Consider the following 20474-nt stretch of genomic DNA (forward strand, 5'->3'; position numbering starts at 1 on the left):
GTGTTTATATTTTTGAAATCACTTACATAAGCAAGATAGCTAGACTGAGATGGTGTGGCTTTTAGCACTGACTTGTTAGAAAACTTATAAATGACTGTAAAACACATCTTATTACAATTTTCATTTTTGGTGCATGTCGTGCCGTATTTTCATGTGTATATCACTTTTAGGTTAGATTCTAATTACAGTATACATGCAGCTATTAGAAATTTGAAGCTACCAAGTATTCAGAGTTTACTAATTCTTTTAGTGCATTCCACCTCACTGAAGCTGTACAAAAGCAGGCTTTCCTGTCATTTTTAACTCTAACACAAACAATAGTAATTTCTCTGCTTCAACAGATTAAGGAAATAATTATACCATACCTGAATAAAATATTCTATTAACAAAAAGGCTCCACTAAGCAGTATGTCAAAAAAAATACTGATCTTTTGTATTTTCCACACCTACCCAAATGTGTGAGGTCTCCTAAAGAGCTTGAAAGAACAAAAAGCATATTTTTAGAGACTGGATTTCTTTTCCAAAGTCAAGAATGTTTTTTTTAGGGAAAGAAATACCATACTTAATGTAACGTTGTTGAACGCATTAATGATGGAAATGTAGGAACGCTGATGATTGAACCGCGTGTATATTAGTTTCTGACTGGTTTGATATCTTCTCTTTGAATAATTAAAATAAATTATTTGCCTTTATAATTGGACCACAAAAACCACTTCTGGATTTTATTTGTAGCTAGAGTATAGACTTTCTCATGTAATCTTTTCTGGAGAGGTTTTATCTGAAAACTGAGATGTGAATGATACATCAGGTAACAGCTACTTTATAATTATTGTTGTACTCTCCGTGTACTGACGTTGTATTTTCAATATGGATTTAACAAGGGCTTTATACTCCTTAACTTGGAAAGTGAAGATTCATTCAGGCTACAAAAGTTTTGCATGAAAAATGTTTGCAAATAAATATAATATCATAAATCTTTCATGGGTTTGCCCTTTTTCCAGAACTAGGTACATAAAAAGAAATTCTGATACCAGATGATAAAATGTAGACTGGTTCTGAATACTATAAAATACTACATCTGACATGTAAAGCTAGAGGTTCTTCAGTGTTTTGGTTTGCCTTTAGGAGTATGAATTGAGTGTGTGTCAGTAGTATGAACTCAAGTATCTTCTTTGAAATTTCATTTATGGGCTCAGAAACATTGTTTGGATGTCAGGAACCTTCTTCACTTGGAATTTCGCTTAATAGTTTGTGCTCTAGGTTCCTATACTGCAGTGTCTTGTCTTCTGCAGTGATAACAAAAGGTAGCTGCCATCAGAGAAACTTAAAGGATACTCCTGTTTTCTTTAAAACATATACCTTGCTTATTATATTGTCATGCTATTTAATGTATAGTGCAGCTTGTTCCTTAATACTGTCATATATGAAAATAAAAGGATTGTGAAGTGGTAAATCTGTCACTGTTTCTGTTCAGTGCAATGTAATGTAGTACTGGAATATGGAAGGATGCCACAAGAGTAGCAATGTCAACAATTATAAGAAACCTCATGTATCTTGACCTTAAATTTCATCTTTATGTATACATGAGAAAGACATTCATGAAAGACCAGTTACTGTATTTCTCTTCTGTTTAATCAGTGATGATGCCTTAAGTCAGGAAAGAGAATTAGTAGAAATACAAAGTGAAATCTTAACAGGTGGTTGAGGTGAGAGTTTGTTAGTCCTGGAACATGTCCAAGTGACTTGCAAAGGTGTGAAAAATGTATTGGCAAGTGGGGGTAAGATTAGTCATAGAAGATGGACTTTAGGAATCCTTGGTTACTGAGTGAAAAATGTAACCGACATCTGTTATTCCTTTCTCTAAAAAAAAAAATAAAAATAAAAACTGTTCTGCTTTTAGTGTGTGGAAGGAAGTTATACTTGCTATTAAGCTGAGGCTTTCATGTGTGGCTTGTCACAGAACTGACAGGAGACACGTGTCCTGATGAAGTTAGTGCAGTCATTTAAATAAGAAAAGGCTTTGGCATGAGAAGAATTGGCTGCTACTGCAGAAGGGAAATATGTACACAAAGGGCTCATTTCTGACTTACCTTATGGAGCAACAGAACAGCCTCAGTGTTAGAGAGGGCAGCATCTGAACCCTAATATAATGCTCCATTAGTACATGTGACTGCTTCATTAAACATGTTGGCATGACAGAATAAATGTGCCATCCCATAATGAAAGCTGCTACCTAGTGATGGACACAAGGACAAAAGGTCAATTTCTGAGGACTATGAAACAGCCTCATGCCTGAACCTCCTTTTTAAGCAACTATTGCACAAAATATGTGAAAATACTGGTAGAATAATCTGTGAGAGTGTGCTCAAACTCAACAACATGTCTTGCCAATCACTTGACCATTCCATAAGATTTTTCTAATTGCAGGTTGACAGAAAAAAGTATTAAGTGAGGGGTTTTTTATTGCATAGCCACACAGCATACTATAACCAGGAACACATAAACTCTTACCTCCATTAATGCTGAATTATTGTTTTAAACTAACCATTCAGGTTGAGAATAGGAATATAAATTCTTGCCAGATTAATTCAGGCCTAGTAATTTTCACTCTCCACCCCCCTTAGTTCTCTGCACCTAAACTCTCTAATCTAAAGAACATATATTTTATTTTTTTACCAAACATTTTATACCTTCTTATGTCTGTATGGTATTAACACAAAGTACTCTATGCCCACAGCTGGAATCCTAGACTCTCCATAGTAGAAAGAGTAAATAAGCAGGCATAATAGCTGCTCTGCACTGGTGGAAATGTCTGTTTTCACATGAAGTTGGTGAAAAAATACTCTTACAGAATAAGACTGTTATTAAAAAGAATATTATATTATATTGTTATAACTAAGAACACTTATTCATGAATGAATCTGTACTAATGTTACATAAACAATCTAAATCATTTATTTTTTGACAGGAAATTTCAAGCTACCTTTTCCTGACATACTTTTCATTTTATGTTCCTTCAGGAGAAAACTTAGCTGGTTCTCATCAGAGTACATCAAATACAGGACTCCTTCTGGTAAGAATATCTGATTATTTAACTTGTATCATAAAACATAGTTCTCTGGAATCTGACACATTCAGCTATTTTTTTTATTTTCAGTAACTGCATTTAACAGTTCCATCTTCTTTCCAGCAGCACTTTAATTCTTTTTATTCCTTTGTTCCCTGTCTCCTCTGCTTTCTGAATTTATTCTGCAACTTCATGAACAATGCTGTAAATCTTTCTGCAGTCAGTATTTCAGACAGTCACAAGCAGCATGTGGTATGTGAAATCCGGGAGTTCCAAGATCTACCTTTTTTATCCTCTTGTGCTTCTATTCATTCTGTGAAGTTTTTGGCATCATTAGTGGTGTCAAAACTGAGCATGTTGCCCTAGCAAGCCAAATATAATAATGAATTTGTAGTAGAAAAGGAAAATGTTTAGGAGACCCCTTACTAACTCCACTATGTTTTGCCTTTTAAAGAATATACTACAGGGGTTTTTCAGCAATGTCCTGTCCTTTCCTTTTGAGAAGCATGCTATGTTTCTAGTTCGCTGATCATTGCTTCCAACTTTATTTTTTTAAATAAAAATAATGTTATTTATATTTAGGGTGGGTTTGAAAGCACTGTCTAGCTAATTATGTCTTATTTTGCCTTCTGTATTTTGGATAATAAACTTAATGTCCTGATGTAGAATACTGTTATTGCACTTAGTCCTGATATAGCAACAAATACTACTTCTGGATTACACAAGTGTGGAAATAGTGCTGGTACATCAGGATCTACCATTTTACTACTGTTGTTGCTCTATAGATCCAGAAGCTGACTGACAGAGGGATTTTTGTATCTAACTTTGAGGGAAAATTAGTAATGCAACTGACTGAGCTATATTTGTCCATCTTTTCAGACTTAAGGGTCATGCTTGTTGTCATTCTGATACTCGTGTTCTCTTTTCTTTCTTATTTAGTTTTTCAATTCTAAAAATACATGAAAATTAATATATTCTTTAATACAAATACTAGATATCCAACTATTTGAGTTATTCGATGTAAGAGAATAATGTATTTGAGTAGGAGAAACAACTGGTATACACACAAGACATCCACAAAACTGCCTTTGAGTGTGTAGCCTTCATTTTTATTTGAATTCCTCTTCTGTAAGGCAACTAAGTGATAGGTTCTTACACAGTGTGGAACTACCCAGCAGATGTGCTTTGGTTGGTTTGACCTGTTCTGATTCTAATTTCTTGTGTTCCACTCTGTATTTAATGGAGTTTGGACAAAAATCCTTACATCTTCTGACTCATAGAATTACTTGGATGCATTGGATTTGTGGTTATAATAATTTGGAATATATTCTAGATCAGATTCTGAAATAGTATGCATCTCTTCCCTTTGACTATTCTGTGTTTATAAATGGAGTGCTGAACTTCAGTATTAGGTGGCCATTGGGAATCATAGGTGCCCAGACATAATGGCTATGAATCTTATGTGCAGTTCTCCAGGAAGGGAGCAATTTTTAAATGTGTAACTTAGAAGGGAGGTATGCTTGCAGAGGTGAACTATCCCCTCCTAAATACATGCTCTCATATTCCAATGCAAAACATTTATGTGCATAGTGTGTAAACTCGTTTACTGGGTTTTTTTTAAAAAAAGCATCAAACCAAACAACAAAAACAAAACACTCCCCTGAAAATTATGTACCAGCATTTCAATACATTAGTAAACTGACTCTGTATTATAGAAGAGGTCCAAAGATAACAGTGGTTCTCTCACAATACAAATATTTGTAAGAAAAAGCATGTTACTACTAAATTGAAAGTGCTGCAATTGAAATATGTGGAGAGGATTAATAGACACAATGCTTGATGTCAAAATGCATTTTTAGATTTTCTGGAGCTATAGAAACTTTTTTTCATCTGTTCAGAAATAGAAAAATTGAATGCTGACCCTGAGCGAGACCCAGTCGTTTTAGCTGTGTAAGTTGGAGAGTCCAGCTTTTTCATCTTTTGTTTGCCGGTGATAAGGAAAGTTCTATTTCTTTTTAATTTGACAGTCTAAGAGAAAGGTGGTTGGGTTGTTGTTTTTTTTTTTTTTTCAATGAATGTGTGTGATGACTTGAGTTGCTGAACTCTCTATTTCTGCCCACTTCCTATTACAATCAGAGAATTTATTCAAAACACACAAACCAATTCTAGTGTCAAAACTGGCACTGTAATCTGTGGTCTGTGGTAAGAGCTGCCTTCTGTTGTGTATGGGGATGACCTCCTGAAGTCTGTCCAATCTGAATTATTCCATGACTCTCTGATTCATATCAAAGTACAATTCTGTGGGCCTAATTTTTAATTAACAGTTTGCCAGCCATCATATTAGTCTGAACTATGCTCTCTGTAGTCCATAGAGGATTCAGCTCAATCCAGTGAGTGGATGAACTGCAAATGAAAAAGACAGCATCTTGCCTCCCCCCCCCCCCCCCCCCCCCCAAAGTTTAGTAACTCTGGCAATAAAATCTCCTGTTTAAAGTTAAGATCTGTGCCTGACTTCAAGTTTTGCGGAATTATATTTATACACTTGGGAAAAAACCCAAACAAAACCAACTCAAAACCAACTTAAGATCTTTGCTCTGTTTTCTGAAGAATAGTACAGAACTGAGTTGGTTTTATAGTTAAGTATTAAACATAATTGCCTGTGGTCAGTCTATTTACAGATCTGTCTGTAAGTTTTAATATACCTAAATCCAGGGGGTGAGGAAACAGAAGATGCAGATAAGTATGTAGGTACTCAGTAGCCCATCTTCCTTGCTGTCAATTCTTTTTTGTTTTTTTTTGTCTTTTTTTAGTATCTCTACTGTATCCAAAATATCACCACCTTTCCTCATAGCAGAAGTGGGTAAAGCATTTATATTTTATTTGAAACAGCCTGTAGAGGAGCTCTGCATTCATCTTGAATTACTGAATGTAGGTGAAGGTTCAGACTGATTGCACTTAACTTAAACCATTTTTTTGCTCTTCCAATTAAGCTTCCTTGCTGTTTCAACAAAACAAAGTCTTTTTTACCTTTCTTCTCATACAAAATAAGTAGTCAAGTAAAGCATGTGTCTTCTACTGCCCTGAGTACATTTGTGACAGAGTTTGTATTCACTCTCATTCCAGTAAGTGTATAAATTTAATCCAGCAATAGGTATTCATCGTTGTTGTTACTACTCTTACACCATCATTCATCCAATGATCTCTTATTACAGACAAATCATTGACTAAGCTTCAAGATATAACACTTCTGTGAAATAAGTAAGAAATACACAGGGGACACTTCACACAACACGGGTGTGCCGTCATCTTTGAAATAAATGGCAGCTCTTCAGCCTCGTGCTCTCAGATGATCAGTATATCCACCTGAAGTGTCATTCAGAATTTAGGAAGCTGAGAATGTAATTATCATAACTGGCATTTGGCCAGTATGCTTAGGTCAAATAACACTCGCCTTCTAACAAAATAAACTGCGGAAATTTCTGTCAGTTGGGATCCTATTGTCTAAACTTAAAAAAAAAAATTCCAACAAAACCAAAAAAAACCAACAAAAAACAACCCAACCCAAAAAAAACCCCAAAACAAAACCAACCTGTATGAAACTTGGAGCCTAGACTGTATCTGAAATGACAAAGTCTGCAAAATGACTGATACATCACTGCATTACTCATGTATTGATTTGAAGTCTCTCCAACATAGACTGAAGTTAGCTCACAATATTTGGCAGAACTTTTGCTCAAGACACAGAATAAACTCAAATGCCTAGGATATTTCAGATACATAAGTTGATATCAGCAGGTGATGCTTTATACCACTGTGACTTAAATCCCTCACAAATTGTTTGGCATCAACAGGAAAGAGAAGTTAAGTGGAATTATTAATAGGATATTGAATGAGGAAGCACCTGTTTGTCCAGATGTTTGTTTAGATAGATACATTCATCCTTACAATACATAAAACAATTAATGATTTTGTGTTTACAGTCTTAAACTGGGTATTTTTCAAACTTGAAATAAATCAGCTTTAAATTACAAAGACTCAAAGGGCAGCATTAAAAAAAGATAATTTTAGCACTAGCTAATCTTTGTATTTAAAAAAAATAGTATCTTAACACATCAGTATTGATGCAACTCCATTCAACTGAAATCAGTTAAAGAAATACCAATTCTAGGAAAGACCATTTTCTAAACAGTCATTGTTTTTGTAGGGACAAGCTATTAATTTTACTGTTAACTTCAAGACTGGACTAGAGTTAAGATCTTAAAATTCTGTCCTGAAACATACAATCTCTGTGATTTTGTTGTCACTAGGCTAGCACAGAAATACCTTGGACAGGTGCATTATGGAAGTGGGATACATGTCTTGTTTTTGCCCAGTCTACATTTACTGGAGGATTTAGTGATGTGTGTCCTGAAGCAGGATGTTTTAATAGGAGATGTCCTTGGTTTCAGCCCCTGTAATGTAATTCTCTACTGCAAATACATGTGGGGTCAGCAGGAGAGTCTGGAAATTTTTCTAGTTAGAAGCTGGGCTCATATTCCGTCTCTGGTGAACATTTCTTTATCTATACAGAAAGAGCTGCTTCCAGCAGGATATATCAAGGCAGACCTACTTTATGTGTTACTGATTTGTTATTAATTTGAGCTGATTTTAATGGCTTTTGGTAATTTTTATAAGGAATGATTAGGCCTAATCAATTAAATGGAATTTTACAGGAGTATCGGTTTTAGAAAAAGATAGTAGTGTAATGTTTTTTGTCATGGAAATATTGTATTTAGCTTAGTGTAACCATACAACCAGTTATGCTGCTACAAAGTCCTCTCTAAAGTCCCAGGTTAAGGCCACCTAGGCTGGTAATAATTATTAACTAGATTTCTATACAAAGAATAAGATTCATGACGAGGTACCATTGTTAGACTGTTCAGTGTGGACAATTTTTTGCCCTGTAGACCAGGATATTCTAAGAGATACACTGTGAAAGGGCCTTGAAGCATGTTAAAATTGAAATGTGAGCCAGAGCCCTTGAGTCAAGGGCACTGGAGGGTTTTTCTTTTGAGTCATTGGTCTGTGGTGGTTGCAGAAGCAGCCCCCCAACTCAATTCAGGACTCAAGTGCACATGACTGGAAAGAGGTGGGAATAAGAGAATGAGTTACAGCAATTATCGTGTTTATGTATTAGAACTTGTTTATTATGTGTTACTGTATCCTATATAATCAGCATGCTACACAAGTTAGGCATGTGTTGTTGGTGAGACGACTCCTGTACACACCCCCGGCCGTTGTTAAAAGAGCATCTGCTTATGTACATCACATTGGTGTCGATAAATTCTTTTATCCTGTTTGGTGACTCATGTAGCCAAGTGTCTAACATGCTTGTGTAGGTTGCAGTAAGGTTCAAGCAAAAACTTGCACCAGTTCTCCCATGTCGGTGTCCTCATCAGTGTTGCTCAGTGGTCTGATGCTGAAGTGCTGCCCTCTCATTATTTGTGAGCAATTTGTTGTTTTAATAACAGGAAGAGGGGAAGAACCCCATTATGAGGGAATTTTCATGTGTTTACAAGCAAGAGAATTATAAGTATGATTGATGTAAAGGTGTAGGTGAGTCTTTCTTAAACTACAGCATGTGAAGCTCAAGTTTTGTTTGGTACTTTCTCAGTTCCTTTAATCACACAGAAAAAATGATTCCTTCCTCTCAGAAAAGCTGGCAGCAGCCCAGTTTCTTCAGGATAAGGCCAGAAGTAAAAAACAACTGCAGTGCTTGTCTGCTGCTCTTTATATGAGCCAAAAATTTCCCAGCTACCTTCAGTTTTGGGTCTTATGCTTTTACCAGGGAGAACAAGAATTGCAGGTCATAGTTATGAAAAGAATTTTGGGTTTAGACTATTCAGTCAGGACGAGGTTTGCACTTTCAACCTTTTTAAGAATAATCATCTTCATGTGCCGAGTTGATGGGCAGATTCATAAGCTTTTGAGTTGAATGCATTTCAGTAAGACTTGTATTTCTAGAACTAAATCTCTTGAAATCCCCTCTTAAAAAGACTGACATAATTTCACAATTCTTTATGTAAAATGAAAGATTTCTATTATTTCCAATGACTAACCTCCATAGAAATGCTTCCTAATAAAAGAAAATACTAATAATTTTAAAGGAATAATTAAAAGTGTGGGAAGAAAGGGATATTGAGCGAGGAGCATTTGCTTTAATCCTTGAGAAATAATAGGGAAATGAAGAGCTAACACCATTTATGATCACAGTTCTGTCACAGCTAAACAAAAGGGGGCTGTGAAAGATGTGATAATGGCTCAGAACAGATCACATCCTCCCTGGTGAACATGAACAATTATCAGTTAGGTGGTGTTTGTTATCATTTCGATTAGCTGCAGTCTTACTGAGCTATAAGAACTACAGCACAAATGTTTCCTAATCCTGCAGTATGAGGCGGCAGCAGGGCTGTGAAGTGTTGTTAGACAGCAAGGATGCTGGAACTTGCCATGAGAAACAGCCTGTTTTTGTAGCTGGTTCCTATATAGGTATTAGAATACTTTTATGATAATTCCTCTTCTTTTCCCCCACTTGGATTTTACTTTGGCTTAATGAAACTCAACAGCATTTTGTTAGAAGAGAGCTTGCTCTCCAGGAGTGGGTTTTTGTGTTGTAGGTTGGTTGTGGTTGGTTTTTTTTTTCCTTGCTTCCCTCCCAAGCTCTTTTTATAATCCATTTTCTTTCCTTGTTTTTCCACAAGATAAAATCGTAATCCTCACTTTGCAGCATCACAGAATAATAACATCATGCACACACAGAGAACAACCTGTCTTACTGAGCTATTTATTTCTCCAAAAACATTAATAATGCTTGTAGTCCTTTCTTAGAGGAGGGCAACAGGAACCAAAGTGAAACAGTAGTGCAGTTTGTGTGTGGTATGGACAATTACAAATAACTTGGAAAAAAAATAATCAGCTCGAAATAACCAATCATACTTCAGCCTTTGCTCAAAGCCGTAGGAAGCAAGGCTTCAGACTCAAAAGGTGTGGCGTTGAAAAATTCCATTCTTTGACTGCATGCTCTCAGGTGTCCAATATCTTAAGTGTAGGGTAGAGACTTTGGACCCTTCTCAAACTAGAAAATGCTTGATGCATACTTTAAGGTAAAGGGATTTGAATTGTCTAAGAATTTTGATCTTAAACCTAGTTTGACACTGGAACACTGTGAAGGTCTCCCATCATTAGGGATTGCTGCATTATGGGGTTACTTTTTGAAATCCTAAAACTTTCTTCAACTTCTGCATCAATTACATTACATATCCATGTATGCACTGGATTACTTTCCTGCATAAGCAATTAGTTGACAAAACAAAAAAATACTCCTCTAAAATGAAATACAAAGAACATGAAAGATGAGTTGTTAAAAGGAATACCATTACAGATGTAATATAATATACAGTTATAATAAAAAAAGTTCAATATTAAACTCCGATTTATTTGCTATTTTTCTGTGATATTTGCTATATTTCATGTGAGAGGTCACAATTTCATGTGATAGGTAAACCTTAATAGGTTTATCAATTTGACAGCAAAAGAAATAAAATTTTAACTTCTCAAAATATGCAAGAAATTTTTAGAATTTTTCCTTTATTTTCAAATTAAAGGTGAGGCAGGGTGGTGAAGGGGGAGTTGCTTTGGTAATATTTTTTTTTTGTGAATTGCAGTGCAGGTGAAAACGATTACACTGACATTTTGGGGACTGAACATTTTAGGTAGCAATGGTGGTAATGTTCTTGTCCTTGTAATCCATACATTTAAATTACAATAAAAACGATGCTTGGAAAAAGCAGTATTTTTCTGATACAAATTTTGAAATGAAAGTCTTGGACAACATTTTTTAGTTAAGAAACAAATGCTTCTAAAGTTCTGGAAAGGAATAATTTAATGAGAAGTGATTTTTTTTGTCTTTGGCATTTAAATACAAACAGTTCTTTTCAATGAATTTAAAGTTAAAATGTCACTTTGTTTTGGTTTGGTGGTTTAAAAAATAAACAAAATGACATTTCAAAATGAAATAAAAATATCATTTTGAATCAATGTTAATATGAAAGGTCACTTTGTTTTCATAGCCAAAAAATCCCTCTGGAATAAAATATTTCACAGTTAAGCAGGAATTAGTATTTTTTCAAAATGTCTTATAAGAAAATGTAAATTATTTTATATGTATAAACAACAGCTTTGATTGAGACTATTTGCATGCTAAGTATGTTTCTGGCTGTATCAAAAACATACTTTGTTTTAATTCTGTATCTCTGCTGTTTTGGAAATACTTCCCAGCTTTTTGCAGTTCAAGCTTTGTTAGAAATGTGGACACAGGGTGTCTACATGTGACACTGGGCAGGCTGCTTCACCTTTCCATGCCTGTTAAGTGATCCTGCTCCTGTGAATGCCCTTCTGTCTCTCCTGACTTCAAGTTCCCCTTGTAGATGCTAGAACTCAACTGAGTTGCACAATGGCTGCTGTTTCCTGTGCGTCAGGAAAGGTCCTTCCCTGCCGTATAATGGTTGAACATGGTGTGGAGAGAGATTGGGGTCCTTTTCCTCCTAACCTCAATCCTACAGTAAAATCATAGCTGTTGGACTTCATCTGTGTGTGAAGTGCTTCATCCCCCAGCTAGGGAATCTACAAATAAAGATAAGGTTATACTAAACTGTGGAAGAGTTAAAAAATATTGGGTTGCTCACTCTATTCTTTTTTTTTTTTCTTGCTTCCTTTCCAAAATGAGATAGTCTCTTACCTTGCTTTGCAGTTTAGTCTTGCTTGTATTACAGAAATGTTTACAATTTTTCTCAGCTTTTACAAGCAATTACCAAAGATGCAATTTTGTGCTTAATGAGCAGCTGAGCACTGAACCTTTAAAAAAAAGCTTCCACACTCCAAATATTAATTAATCTTTCAAGTTAAAATACTTTAACCACAGCATCCAATTTTAAACACCCTGACTCAAAATACTTTCCATTTTCAAATGGTCAGATTATTCATGTTCTTTGAGGAATCACATGCAGCATAGCATAAAGAAGCAAATAAGCCTAAGCAGCCTTGCAAGGTTTTCTTATTTGTTTGTTTTTGTATGCTCCTTTTACTATCTGCAGTGTCCAGTAGTTTTTCCTATTAAGGTGTTATTTAGTCTAGCATTAGCTGGAGACTGACCAGCTTTTCCCCTTCTACAGTCTGCTACATGATGCTATTTCACTGGCACTAGTTTCCTGTTAGTTTAACCTCAGGCTGAGGCTGGCCATCTGCCTGTGCACCATCACAGCAGGAACCTCCATCTTGTTGAGCCCCCCCTGCTGCTATGAGGCCTAACCTTGACATTAGAGCGGGTTGCTCAGAGCCTTAGTCCCTCGAATTCTAATATCTCCAAGAACAGGCATGTCTTCTGCACCTCCTTGTCTGGAGTGATGCAAATATTAACAGGCAATAGAGCAGGAAGCAAGTTACAACTCGAGTGTCTATTTCTAAATAATTAAAAGGGATATTTGGTGGAAACTTTTCCAGTTTAGGTTTTTGTCAAACAAGTCAATAAAAGAAGATGGATTACCGTACTTCAGAGTGTGCACTTGAAAAGAAAGAAAAGGAACACTCCAGCTAAGTTCATACGTCTTTCATTCAAGGTCTTTTAGTATCTCTAGGAGCTTTTGAGTATTCCGTAGCATTTCTTGGTTGTCATTGAACTCAAGCAGTAGGTGCCTGAAACTAGTACTTTACACCTATTTTTACTTCTGATGTTTAGATAAATCAAATTGGATGATATGCTGCCTTCATATGGTGAATTTTGAAGAGAAAACACCCACAGAGCCACATGGGTGCTTACAGATTGGCAGCTTTGCCAGCAAACAATGATGTAAATGCAAGATATAGGAGAAGAACTGGACGCACTCGGTCTGTCTTTAGCTAGATTCATAATGTTAATCTCAAAGAGGGAAACAAAAACAATCTATAGTGAACATGTGTTTCAACAGGAAAACAAATAGACTAAAGAAATCTTCCAGCGTGCTGACTTACCCTGTTCACATGAATAGTGGCTTGTGCTCCTGCCCGCTGCTAACTGCGGCAGACATACCACCAGAGCAGGGGAAATCACTTTTCTGAAATGCATATTTACTGTGAAGGAAATGTGTAGGCAAGGAAAGCCTACAGTTCAGTAAGAAGTGTGCGGGTTTTCATGGGTGCAGGAAATACAGCTGGTTTGGATACTGTGGTTTTTGGCAAATGGACCCTTTAACAAGTACTCTAAATGTCCTCTCATTGTCCAGTTTGCATTAGTGTTTCCAAGAATGAAAAATGGGGTGTTTTTTTTTTTTTTAGTAAGTTGAAGGCAATAGTATTAGCAATGTCAGCAACTGGAGAAGTAGGGAGAAAGATATGATTATGGCATGTAGTAATTCTTCAGTGACATTGATGTATCTGTTTTACAAAGCTATAAACACACAGTGGGCCAACATAGTTGCACAGTATGTTGGTTTCTACTTGTTTTTTCAGCCTTAGGTGCAATTATACAACTCGGTGGGTCTTTTCTAAATTCACTGGAAACACAGAGCAAGTAATGTGGGGTCCCATGCCCTTATGAGGGGACATTTCAGTTTACTTTCAACAAGCTTATTCTAGCAGTCAGTCACTTCTAATCAAGGTAATTTAAAAACATACTAATAATATTTCACAGTTCGGTAATGACAACAATACACTGAACATGGTATCCCTAGGTTTCTAAATAAGTAGAATGAAATAAATATGATATTCTCTCCCTGTAATTTTCCTATTAAGAATGAAAATGCACCATAAGATTCCACTAGACAGGGAGAGATATTAGTAGGATCTTTGAGTTGTTCTACTTAACTGCTGAGTACTTTAAGCCATAAATAAATAAATAAATAATATACACAGCTTGTCAGCCTCTGGGCAAAACTGCCTTCTGTTGTTACAGCCCTGTAGGTAGTAACACTAGAAAGTGTTCGTAGAAATACAAAAGTGAAAACACTTTAGAATTTGTTTTTCTTTTCTTTCCCTTTTATTCACACTTAAACTTTGCATTCATTTTATAGCACTGTTTGAACAAGCTGCAGGGCTAAGATATTGTTGAAAAGTTAATATGTTGTGTGTGTATATATATATGAGGTCATGCAACATATGGATGTTGCTCCCTTTTGCTAGGGAGCCTGTACATACTAAAATGTGCTTAAATAGGGAAAACAGTTCTACCTATTTCCTTTTTTGTTTCTTGATACCTTCTTGAAACAAGGTGTATGTATAAAAATGCATCTTGAAGATCATAAATTTATAAGCAAGATACAGGATTTTTTTATATTTTATTGGCTATTACATTATACTGTAATAGATTCTCTCAGTGCTATCTAATCTTAGAACTGTACCATGCAGTGATATCTCTATGAATTATTAATTCCTAAAAGGGTCATATCAGAGAACATTTTCAATGGGATGGTTAGAAAATGAAAGTGCTGCACTGGGCAGAAAAGTGACTGTTTAAATGGGAGAAAATCTCTTAGCTAGCATAAAAGCTATATGGTATTGTGTTATATTTGCCTTTCTCAGGAGTTGTATGTGTGCATGTTCTGTCCTCGAAGGGTTGGGGTTTTCTACTTTTTTTCTCTCCTTTTTTTGTTCTTTTAACTTCTCTGTGCTGCAGGATCTAAGTGTGCTTTCTATTTCAGTCTGTATTGTCAGCTGAATTCTAATCAAAAAGTAATACCAAAGTCAAAACTAGGAAGATGGTGACTTTTTTTGTAGTATTTGCAGCTAATATCCCAAATATCAGTATTTTTATTAAGAGAAAATTATAAATATTGTTCTGAAACCAGCTATAATTGCATACAATCTCTATTCTATCCAGTGGAATTTAGGCTTCAGTTATGAGAAGCAGGCAGACTGTTGCCTTCTAGAAAAGCTCAACAGCATTTTTTCAAATGACTAGCAAGGAAAGGATTTGCCATTGAACTTGCTTTATAGCTAATGTGTGCTACTGAATATGGTGTTTGCATTAGTAGTCTGGGGCTGGCCATGTTATCAAGCCGGGGGATGATATTTAAATAGCTTTCCACCGTAGGGTAAGATAACTCAGTAACTGTACTGAAATGAATGGGAACTACTCACATGAAGCAGTGCTCCAGCTCTCGGGAAGAAGCTATAGAGACAGTCAGCTGGAGAGATTAATTTGCATCTTTAACTGGCAGGGCTGTTTCTGAAGTGAACATCCGATCATAGCTTCAGATTTATGAGGTCATATTCTGTGTTGTATTTAAAACACTGACTGCAATCATGTGAAAAATTCATCAGTGGCTTCCTCTTACTTGTTTACATCCTATCTGTGCAGTTTAATGAGATTGTTCTGAAGGGTATTGCTTTGGACTTTGTTATATCTTTTATCAGGTGCAGTTGTTTCAAGACTTGGTTTTTTATTGATTAAGGGGAGATTATATCATAAAAGTATATTTCATTTGATCTCTTAATGCAATCTATAGACTGCCCCTGGTGCAGAGACTGTAAAGCAAATTCAAAAAAGTTCATATGTTTCATATGCTTTGCTTGAATCATGGTAGACAGAAAAAAAGTCTTTTGTATGATGCATGACTGTGCATTTGTAATATGTGGCCATATGTTTGTGATGGATGTCATGCATGTCTGTAAGCACAAAGTAATGCTGTAGGTTACAGGTATATTTGTTAAGCATGTTTTTCTTACTGCCTATTACTCTGAGCACATAATAGGCTTTGCATGTTTATCATACTGATAGCGCTTCATAGCAAGGCAGAAGCTCTAAACTCAGCTGCTGCTTTTATGAGGGAAAGAGCATTTCTTTTACTTTACCTGATCTTCCAGTCCTAGAGGATCTGGTAAAAGGCTTTCCTGGAGGTAAATGTGCCGAGTAACAAACCAATTATTTTTTTTTTTTTTTTTTTGTAGCTGCATTATCAATATTTTCTGATACATTGTTTCCAGAGCTATTGAGTTTTCTTGCAGTTAAAAACTGTGTTGGAGTCAATGAGAACTTTGCTAAAATGAGCAGTGAAGAACAGACAGGGGTGGTGCAGGTGGGTGCTGCAAAGTACCTAGACTGATTCAAGCTTGGCCAGGCTTGTGCATTATGAAAGCACACAGAGGAATGGAGGCAGAATCCTGGGACCTCTCAACTTCCCTCAGAGAACCCCACAGCAATTTAAGTTTTGCATTTCGAAAGTACTTAGACATGAGACTACCCTTCAGTTGCTGGTTTCATCCAAAGATAGGCCCTTAAACATCATTTTAGCGTTTGGGCATTAATGAATTTTTATTGAATTTGTTTATGTATTTTGTTGATTTTTTCCCAGTGTGTGAAAATCTGGGAATTTTCCCAAGAAGTTATAAAACTGACAGGTAAGAGGGACTATTGAACACTTCTTATACATAGTAGAGACTGCTACTAAATTAGACTTCTGAGTTATGTGCTAGCACACCTGGATTATTGCGTTCATGTAATTTTTTTGTTAATGAATATCTGTTGTTGGTGGGGAAAAATTGTTTACCTGAACTCTGTTCATCCACCACTCTGAAAGTTACATCTTCCAAAGGAAAACCTCTGAATGTGAGATAACAGACAGTGGCTCCAAAGCCACTTGAAGTGTTTGTGCTACATGCAGATTGGCTACACTCAATGTAGATTAGTAGGATATTTTAGTCACATAAACAGATGGAACCTGAGTGACACTTTTGGTCACCTCTACAGACTAATTTTGACACTGACAAACAGAAGTAGGTTAGAGCTTTGTTGATGTAAATGCACAAATAGATCTGCAGCTTCTCACATTGACCTGCAGTGATAACAAGCAGATGTTTTATGCTTAATTTTTGCTTGTGAAGATTATTACCACAGGTTTAGGTAATATATTTATGCTAGCAAAAATAATAAACTTGATTAAAAGACCTCCTTCACAGAGAGTCTTCTCCAAGCCCAGTGAGTTCATGTTGAAGCTTTATTGACATTTTGACCTTGAAAATAAAAGATAATGGTCCTTTCTGACACTTCATTTACCTATCACTTGGTTTCTGGCACGGAAACATTAACTAGACATAATTAATTTGCATTGATGACATCAATCAACCTCTATTTAACTAATATAATCAAGTGTTGTAATTTCTTTCCAAAAATGATAAAAGATGTAGTACTCCATGTCCAATGACAAAAGGAAGAAAAAAACAGTGGATGTTATAACAGAAACTTCCCCTACATTACATGAAGGTCCAAAATAAAGTGTCTGGCCAGAGTAGCCACTAGTTAGTATTTGTATTTGCTGCCTTGTACCTAAAATAGCAGGCAGGGCACAGCATGTTTAAAAACAGCAATCTGCTTCCATGTTTGTGTGTGGTGCTCATGAAGAATTGGGGGAGGTCATAGATTGCAGAGGGTTGGGTAAGTGTGGGCTGAAACTTGTCTAATTTTAAATAAGCTGTTTTGAGGGAGGAAAGGCAAATTCTAGCAATTTAATGATTGCAAAAATGCTGTTCTCATGGCATTCCATTCTATCCACTACTATAAAATCTTCTCTGTTGCTGTATGGAGAATATGCAATATGTAACTACTCTGCAAATAAAAAGAATAGTTGTGCCACCAATTCCATGTTAGTGGATAAAAAGATCCAGGAAGCAGGGCGAGAGTAAACCAATGTGACTTCAAGCAATACAAAATTTAAATAATTCAGGCTAAGTAGAGGTCTGCATTAACATTGTGGTTAACATACATGAAGCTAACTGCTCTGTTTGGGAGAAACCTTTTTTCTTATTGTAGGGCCAAAAGTGGGGGTCAGTCAAATCTCCAATGATAATGTGAATCTTTACCTTGTTGCAGTAGTTGTGCTAGTTGCTCTCTAAAGGGTCAAAATTCTGTAAATAGAAGATACTCTGAAATGCTCCTATAATTGTCTGAATGTCTTACATAGTGATGAAAGACAATAGGTATCTTTTGAAAAGATCTTTTGATAGAGAGTATCACGTTAAAGGGTTGTTCACAAAACTGCTTTTTCTGTGTAGTTTCTTTTGTCTGAAAAGATCTTGAGTAGACAACTCAAGGCAGAGGATGTAGTAGGTTTTTTCAAAAGGCTGGGTATCTTCTGTAGAGAAATCATAAATACTATTGAGATAAAAAGTATTTCCTTAAAAACTACTCCATGCAGTTCGTGGTTGAAGTTGTTTGGTTTTTTTTCCCCCATGAAAAATACTTGGCTGCAACTTCAGGTAGATATAGAAAGTCATTAATTCTCCCTAGTTCAGAGATATAAATGAGACAAAGCAAGTCAGCACAAAATAACAACCAAACAGAAGCAGGAAAAGCCAGAACACCAGTTCTTTGTCGACAAATACCACATGTAGAAACAACACAATAACTTCTACATTTCCTGATAGTATTTGTATTGGAAAAACATCAGTAACACAGATAATGAATGAGCACAGGTTTTGATAGCAAAATAAAGGATTTCACAGGTAAAATAGTTTAGATTCAGTTGTTCATGTTGTTTTGTTTGATGCTAAACCTAATTTTTAAATTTCTTTTGGAAACACATTGTCAAATTCAAGAAATTTTGTCTAGAAAGACAGTATAGTTATATAAATCTTAAAATAACTGAAGGGAATTGATCATAGTGGCTGTCTGATCCTGCCGTCACTAGTATGTATTTTGTAACTCTCCATGGACTGAGAAGTTAGGGTGATACCAGAGCTCTTCTGCTTCCTAAGTATAATTACATTGTCACTGATCATATTTAGTTCTCTGGCTTGCTTCACTTCAATCTCCCCTTTCTTATTCTCTTCCTCTCATCCAGCTCTTTTCGCTTAATTTCCGTTTTTATCAATGTCCTTATTTGTAGTATTTTGCAACGACTCCTTATCATTGTTCAGATTCTTGTATTTTTGTATACTTACCACTGTTTCATTTAGATAGCATACTGCTTATATAAATGGGTGAACTGCACATTTCTTTATCAAGAGTGCTGTATGTAATGCATTCAGTTTGAGACCAGGTGCTATTGCAGCTAATAGAAGTCTGGATCAAACAACCTGTTTTTCTAATAATTTGTTTCATTTAGAGAGATATCAGTTTATATAATTATCTCCCTCTTTTTTCCTATGCATACTTAGTCTAGTTTCCCAACTTAATGAGCAACAAACTTTCACCCATATGCTTGATGTCTGGGTAGTATACGTTTGGAGCATGTGATGATTCTGTCACCATTTGGGGAAAGAGATAAAACAAGGAGTTAATGTATCACTGTGGCTAACTAAGCTGTGGAGTTCTTCAGCAGAATAGGTTGAAGACTTTGTGTTCTAATATTCATAACCCTCTGCTTGGTAAGCGTTTTGAAGTTATACCGTCACTTATCCATTACAGTAGCAAGGAAACTGTTTACTAATTTGCAGCAGAGAAACAAAAGGAGGAAGCATAACCTCTAGCTGATACAATAAATGAATCATTTATACAAGGCAGTATAAACACTTAGCTGTTTCCATTCCTGTTTCTTTTACTGAATTATTTTCCCTCATTTTCCATCTATTTCTGAACACTGTTAATATTAAAGGGAAGAAGGCCTCTATCTCCCAACTTTATTTCCTCATTGTTATTCATTGGTCCAAAGAAGCTGAGATGGGCATCTCAGTTTATTTAATCAGTAGCTCTCTGCAAGAGAGGTTAGGAATCATCTCTGTGTATCAGAACTGATATGTAGCAATGCCCATCAGAAGAGATTAGTAGGCCCATGTCGAGGTGGAAGCAGCAGGGTAGAATGAAACCTGAAGCTGGGTTAAGTAATTGGGTTCTTGTTCAATAAAAGTGCTTGTTTGTGTTGTAATGAAAGATCTTTGGTGCAATGGATGTCTGAATCCAAATATCCTCTGGATTTTCTGATGGATAAAACGATAAGGGTGAAAGGGATTTAATTTAAGACTATTGAAAAACTTTAAAGAGATTAGAGAAATTCGTAAATGTACTCTCTCTCTTATCATGGTGGCTTTTGTGATTTACCAGAACCAGACTAGGTGAGGAGAGGGACCCAAGGAGTTTATGGCTGTCATTTGAGGTGAGGGTGCTCTGGGGATGCTACTAATACTAACTTTCCATTGGAAGTGCAAATGTAGATAAGATAATGGAGAAAGTTTTTGATTTCTTGGTGTTCTCTTACCTGGACTTAAGAGGAAGACTCTACAATTCTTTTGCCAAATTCAAGGTCTGTAGTGCTAGCAATTTTTATTTGAATGCTTCTCTTTTTTTTGTTTTTCTTCTTTCCTTCGTATTGAGAATTCTTTCAAGGCTAGGTTACATGATTAGATCTACAATGTCTCCACTGACCATGTCTCTTAAAGCTAATACCCATTTTTTTGGTGATATTCT

Source organism: Strix aluco, chromosome 13 (assembly GCF_031877795.1).
Source record: "Strix aluco isolate bStrAlu1 chromosome 13, bStrAlu1.hap1, whole genome shotgun sequence".
Lineage (NCBI taxonomy): Eukaryota > Metazoa > Chordata > Aves > Strigiformes > Strigidae > Strix > Strix aluco.